We start from the raw sequence: 7,090 nt of genomic DNA, 5'->3' as shown, positions 1-7,090 counted from the left end.
TGTGTCAGCCAGGACATGCTCCTGGTGACAGCTCTGCATCTGCTGTCAATGACAAACACAGGAGGGATCCTCACCCCGTGGCTGCACTCAGGAGTTCTCTCTCTGTTCCCTGCTGCAGGGCTTTACTTTCCCAGCTCTGCGCTTCCTGCCATGGAGAAGAATTGCTGTAGGCTGGCCCACTGCCAGCTATTGCTGATGGGCTTCCCTGAGAAACATGGGCTGCAAGGCAGGTCCTCTGGGGCAGAATTTGGCCTAGGTGACACGATCTGCAACCTCCTCTCTGTTTGTTGACCGAGGCGTTGCTGTGAAAGAAACCCTGCCAGCACCTACAGGAGAACTTTGGAGAGAAGATGACTTTGGCTCACTGTGGTCAGGGCCTCTCCGGGAATTTCAGCTCTGTTCCAGACCTCCTCAAATCCTAGAGGAGCTGAGCTTGGAGCAGAGCACCACAAACCATGGTGCTTCCTAGTAAACACCGGAGATCATGATGAAGCTCCTGGTGAATTTGGTGCTCTCTGACACCCCCACAGTGTGCTGGGCAAGTGTTTCCCTGCATCACGGACAGCTGCGTGCAGCCTGCTGCAGAATCTGACTCTTCCAAATGCAGACACTGGAGTCAGGCGGAGCAGAGGCCCAAGGAAAGGATAAGTACATTTTCTATTCAGGCTCACAGACTGAGCAGAAAATCACGTGCTGCAGAGGTTTTTGTGTGCTCCTTCTCTGAAAATATATCTGTATCCAGGATCCAAGCTGTGGCTTCTTTGTGCCAAGAGCACTGCACAAATGGCACCTGCTGCCCTTCTGTAGGTGTGAATGCCCTAACATAAACAAGAAAAGATAGGGGAAGAGAAAAATGAGAAGCTTGATGCAAAGGAATGTCAGCTGATAAAGTAACAAAAACATTTCCTAATGTGACTTTTACAACCCCTGAGGACCTCGGCCAAAAATTAAGCAATTTCCTTGCTTTGCTCTGGCGCCAAGTGACTTCCAATCTGCACCGTCTATATTAGCTCATATGAGGCTCTCCTACTACTGCTCTGTTGATAGAAGAATTTTAAAACCCAACTATCTTGGTGTTTTAAATTTGAACTACTGTGACATTTACTGGTGTAGCACAGGCCTGTGCACCTTGCTTTCATTCTTTGCTTGTCTTTAGAAGTTTTAAGATTACTGCTTTGCCCAATCAGTGACAATGGTGATGGTCACCTTTATTTCAGCTGAAACGTGTGTGTCTTAAACCCTACTGTAGGCCCTGCTGACAGGCTGGGCTGCTTCTCCTCTCGTGTCCCCTGTGTGCTGCCTGCCACAGCCTGCTGTCATCAGCCCAGCAGGAGGTGATCTGTGTCAGGTCTTCTCTGGTCAGAAGTCAGCAGCCTGATGTGGTTGCATGGATGGATTCGTAACCATCCTTTGCTCCTCAGCACTTAATGGAGCTGAACTGCCCCACTGCAACTGATGTGAAAGCCGGTGTGGTCTGCTGCATCCCACTGGAGACCCTTCCAGCTGGCTTTGGCTCTTTAGTATGGTGCTGGGCACATATTTGCAAGCATTTATGTGCCTTTCGTGAACATCCCTAGGAACAAAAGCACAGGTAGGGTATGTGCAAAAGGATATCCAGCACTTCCTATAAAAATGCTAACGAAGCTCCAGGCCTTTTGAGGGGTGTTCAGTGATGTGCAATAAATTTCTTTCATATGGCTTTGTGAGCAGTTGTGAATTTAACACTGTTTTCAAAGAGCAAGAAGTGTCTCTATAATCACAGTCAAGGTGATGGAATAAAACCTTTCCCACCAGCAAACATAAAAATATCTGGCCTTTACCTTTTGAGTCCTCCTGATAATGTCTGAAATTCTGTTAAACCTCTATACCCAGGAGAAAACTAGCACAAATAAGGTCAGAGAGATTGATGCTAATGCTAGGCAAGGGCGAGAGCCTCTGTCTCTTCAAACACATTTAGTAACCCTTCCTTCTGTCATAATCAAAGGCAGATTCTAAGAATGTTAGATTATTGGAGGTAAGCTTATCTCCCTGCTTGTTATTTGTGGTACTCTTTTCCAGAGTAATGAATGTAAGTGATGAGCTGCTGTTTCTGCCAGATCTCATGGGTCTGGCATGAAGCGTTGGAAGCAAACTGCTCTTTGTTTGTAAATTGGAAGAGGTCGATGGATACAAAGCTGTTAACAGGTCAGAAGGGATAAGATGAGGTCTGGAAAAGTGGAAAGCCTGAGTCCCCCTGAGGTGGAACACAGCAGACAAGGAGGAAAGGTGCTAATGAGTGCTTCTCTTCCAAGCCGGACCCATCCATCCCCTTCATGGGGTTTTTCTTCCTTAGATGAAATATAGATTTGAGGACACTCTGTACCATGCCATGCTGGGTCTCAGACATACAAGCCTTCTGCCAAAACAATTAGGTACTGATCTTGTGCTCAGGCAGTCTGGGGATGCAGCATATCCCAGCATGGAACTGCAATGTCCTCAAGCCTGTGTTTGGCTTTTCTGTGGGAATTCTGATCTGAAACTGGGTTGGTCACCTTGTCTTTGTTCTGTCATTAAAGCATTCCCAAAGGGATGGTCAGAAGGACAAGAAGGTCCCAGCATTGTGCTGTGGTTCTGCATAGCCCAGGTGTCACCGGTCCTCATCCCAGGCGACTCCTGCCTCCAGCTGCTGGGATGTGGCACAGTGCAAGCCCGGGGTGCTACCTGGTATGGGGCAGGGGCCACTATAATCTGCCTGCAAACAAGGCGCAGCTTTTGTTTCAGGATCACCAGTACCCTCAGACAGGCTGGGACTGACAGATTCCTTTCACATAGGCTGTTAGAGGGCAAGTTTTGGTTGTGCTGCCTGCAGAGCTGCCTGCTGCTGACACGCCGACAGCAGCGCATCCCTCTGCCCCCTGGCTGCGCAGTCCTCCACGAGCTCCGTTTTACATCTCTTTTAAACCGGATTTTACCTCATACATAAGCCTTGGCAGAGTGAGCCTCTGGCCAAAGCCAAGCTCTGCTGCACTGGCTTTCGTGCTTCCTGGCAGCACAGGGCACCCGAGGGCACCCGGCCAGGACTGAGCAGGACTGGTGAGCTGCGGATATGTTTTCTCCCAGACTACCCATGCAACTCAAGGGTTTAGGCAAAATGAAGCAAGTGTGATAAAACATCTGGCTGCATCCCATACATGGTGCTTCGTGGTTCCCAGAAGCACAGGCTGGCACTGAGGACTGCGCTGGCTTCTGCCTCAGTCCTCTCTGCTGCCAGGGTGATGCAAATCCCTGCACCTCTTCAGGGATTTGACCATGGTTTGGAAAATCCCCCCAGGCATGGGGGGCATGTTTGCTCCTCCATGTGCCCTAGGTGTGCACACTGGGACTGAGGTAGTTTATCCCACTTCCACAGCAGGCTGCAGGCATCCCGGGAAAAGAAGGTAAGTGGGCTCCCAGTGTGGTACCCAACTCTGCAGCCACACAAAGCCAGCTCCCAGGAGCAGGAAACTTGTCCTTCTCATCACTGTCATCCCTGGGTGAGCCAACACTGAAGGAGCTTGGCAATGCTGAGGGTGCAAAGCCTGGAAACCACTGGAGGAGCATCCCTGCTGTGTCCCTGCCCAGGAGCCAGCAGGATGAGTGCCAGCTTCCAGGAGCTCCTGCGGAGGCAGGGCTCAATCTGCAGCCAGCAGGACCCCAGCCTCCGGGGACCCAGCAGCCTGTACTAAGCTGTTAGGAGCGGGCAGGACGCTCAGCTCCAGTTTGGCCAATGTTTACCAATATGTTCATTGCATGTCCCTTTGTGTGGGCAGTAATTCCCTGCAATGTCATGGTTTGCTTTACCTGTTTTCTGGGGAAAGTAAGCACACATAAATAGTTGTATAATACCACAATACAGTCATTGCTCCTTGTCCTTTAGTAGCTGCTTTGGGGACTAAACTGTAAGTGCTTCTTTGGTTCGTTTTGGTGCTTTAATGGGAAGCATCATTCTTTGTGCACACTTTGCATCCCCCTCCTAGAGGAAACCCCAATATTAGCATGAAGTCATTGTGCTAACTGGGCATCTAATCTAGACTGGAAGGTTCGGAGTTTACATGGGCCAGTCCCTTGGGCTATATTTAAGTCTTGAGGTGAGATCACATTACACTAGTGCATTAACATCCATAAATCCTTGTGGGTGACAGACTGGATTTTGAGATAAGTGCCTGGCTCTTTAGGCACACTGAGCAGCCAAAGAGGGACAGGGACCTCGTTGGGCAAGATGGGGTTCTGACACTTCCGCCAAGATGATAGGGTTTTCTGCATGCTCTTTTATTCACTGCAGCACCTGAAGGAGCTTCCATCACAGTATAGATGAATCACACGTGGTGTGGATCTGAGTGTGCTGTGGCCAAAACCCCTGGCCCAGCCTCATAGACAGTGATGATCACAGTGCTGCGGGCATGGGCCTCAATGCACTGTGTGCTTGGCTTTGAGTGGTAACACTCCTGGGTCTATAAATATCTCTCTCTCAGTTTCTCCAAAGGGATTAACTTTGCAGGTGTTCACAGCAACAGTGCAGTTCTGCTGGTGCAGTGATTGTCCAGGGATTGTGGTGGCAATAGAAAGTGCCCAGGACCTGCTGTGAGTGGACCCCAAGTGCTGCCATTTTTATTTATTCCTCTCTTCTTAATGTCCTGCAGCCTTTGTGTATTCTGCAGTCAGCAAGACCTCAGCAAGGCTGTGCGGCTGGTAGGTGCTACATTCTGCTTTTACTGCCTGCTGCATAGCATGCTGTTTTCAGTCATTCTCTTCTGCTGCCTCTCCACCAAAGGATGCTCTGGTTTTAATGATTTACCTCCTCACTCCCAACGTGTTCTCAAACTTCACATCTGCTGCACCAGTCACCTCTACTGCATCCTGTGATTCTGCTGATACTTAAACATTCTGGCAGGTAACCAGGGAGAACCCAAGGCACAGGCACAGCAGTGGGAGTTGCTGCTCAGTGTGGATGTCACTGCCGACCTGCGCAGGAGGCAATGGACTCTGCAGCACCTTGGAGATGCTCTGATGGGGACTGTGCTCAGCTTGAGTGTCTTCAGCACACCTGCTGGCCCCAATCCCTCCTATTCTCCATCCCTTTCCTATTCCCGTGCAGGAGGAGGGAGCCTTCCCTGGCTCTGGCAGGGCTCTGTGCAGTAGCAGCCCAAAGCACTGGGTCCCGCATGGCTCTAGCACGCTGCCCAGTGCCCAGTGTGACCCTGCACTCAGTGGGCTGTGAGCATGCTGGCAGGCTCTCTGGTCTCTGCTGTCTCACTGACATAACTGCTGGCTCAAACACTCCTTGAAATGCTCACCAGGACATGGCTGGATGCTCTGGTGGTGTTCCCAGCTCTGTGCCTGCAGGCACACAACTCTGCGCCCCACAGGCACAGGGCTGGTGACCCCCAGGTGGCAACCCCAGGACAGTGGGGACATGAGGGATGGGATGAGTGCTGTCATCACCTGGTTGTGTGCTGTGGCTGCTGCAGCCCCTCGTGGCTCAGCATGGATCCCAGACCCACCAGGGCTTCGGAGCCCACACCTCAGCAGGGATGGGATTCTGTTTTCTCTCTTGACCTGTTTTAATTGCCACAGTCACCCGTGACCATGAGGCACAGCCCTGGCAGCTCTCCCTTTTGCAGGTGTTTCCATACACGCAGGCAGAGATGCACAGAGCTATGGCAGAAAACAACAAACAAACAAAAAAGAGGCTGGCAAGTAAAAATCTGTGCTAGTGAGGCGCAGGGGGTGAGGATTTTCCCTGTAGTTTGATTAGGGGGTTACAGGGTTTTTAATTATAGCATTATTTTCACTTGCAGGCCTTTAAAGAGGCAATGCCCCAAGTTATAGACCAGCATGAGGGACCAAAGAGCTGAGAGACCTTCTATTATTTGTGATGTGTTGACATTGAGAAAGACAATTACATGGGTATGCATTCACACCACCTATATATAGTAGAGATACCAATAGGATAACATTAGGGACAGCCTGGACTGGGATTTCAGCTTTAGCAAAGGGCTCCATCTTTCAAGGTAAGAAACCCCCCCACATCACTTACCAAAAGAAAGGCCTGGCCTACACAACTGAAGTGGAGAGGGACAAATGGGATGGAAGGGGAATTAGACAGAGATGGGAAAATTACTTTTTATTCAAAAGACCAGGGAAGGGACCTGCAGGTGAAATAAGAGATCGAAGGAAGGGACAATGTCATATGCTCATGGAGGTGGCAGCTCCTTGACGGTCACACGAGTGCATGGAAGTATCAGCTTACCCCTAAATTCAGTGCAGGATTATTAATAAGGTGACAAGTGTTGTCCAGAATGACAACAAATCCACCCAGTCTTTGGTACAGAGGCAGGCTCAAAGCCGTGGGTCCTGCTCTGTCTTCTAAGCATTTACTGCTTTCTCCAGGGGAGGTGACAGAAAACAGGTTTAGAAAGTTTATCTGCAGGACTGCAGTGCCAAATGTCTTAGCAGGGACAATGGTTAAATTTAACCTTAAGCACAAATCAAGCGGATGGATGAAGTTTTTCACTCCCATGGAGGGGCAGTGGAGCCCCCCATGGCCAGCGTGGTACCAACAGTTTCAGGACAAAGACCGGAGGTGTACAGCGTGGGGCGGCCCCTGTGACAGGCAACAGCTCTCTCTCCTTGGCAGGAACAGTCCTGCCGTGCCCGGGCAGTGCCATGCTCCCGGTAGCAGCAGCTCACGGGGGCACTGGGAGAGGAAGGCTGGGATCACCTTGCACCTCCCCACTAAGGTACCACTCTCCCAGTTTTGTGATAGCTGGGAGAGAAGCAACATTGCTACACAACCTGCGCCTGCAGAGCACTGCCTGGCTGCAGGAAACCCCCTATAAATCCCTGACCAAACTGAGACCTGGAGCTACCATCCCCAGAGAGCCTCCTGTTACAAATTCCTAGGACTCCAGCTATTTATAAATGTCCCGATAAGGCTAGAGTTCAAGAATGCGCTAAGGTTTGTAACTACAGAGCCAAGTCACCCTCTTGGGCATCTTCCTCATGCCAGGGAATTCAGAAAGGGCATCTGCTATATGATGATGGTCAAAATTGGCCCCCAAGATGATTTGTT

Source organism: Pezoporus wallicus, unplaced genomic scaffold (assembly GCF_028554395.1).
Source record: "Pezoporus wallicus isolate ANWC-B61680 ecotype Strahan unplaced genomic scaffold, APGP_CSIRO_Pwel_v1 contig_13368, whole genome shotgun sequence".
NCBI classification, from domain to species: Eukaryota; Metazoa; Chordata; class Aves; order Psittaciformes; family Psittacidae; genus Pezoporus; species Pezoporus wallicus.
The sequence above is the reverse complement of the archived record's forward strand: the minus strand, read 5'-3'. Positions refer to the sequence as shown.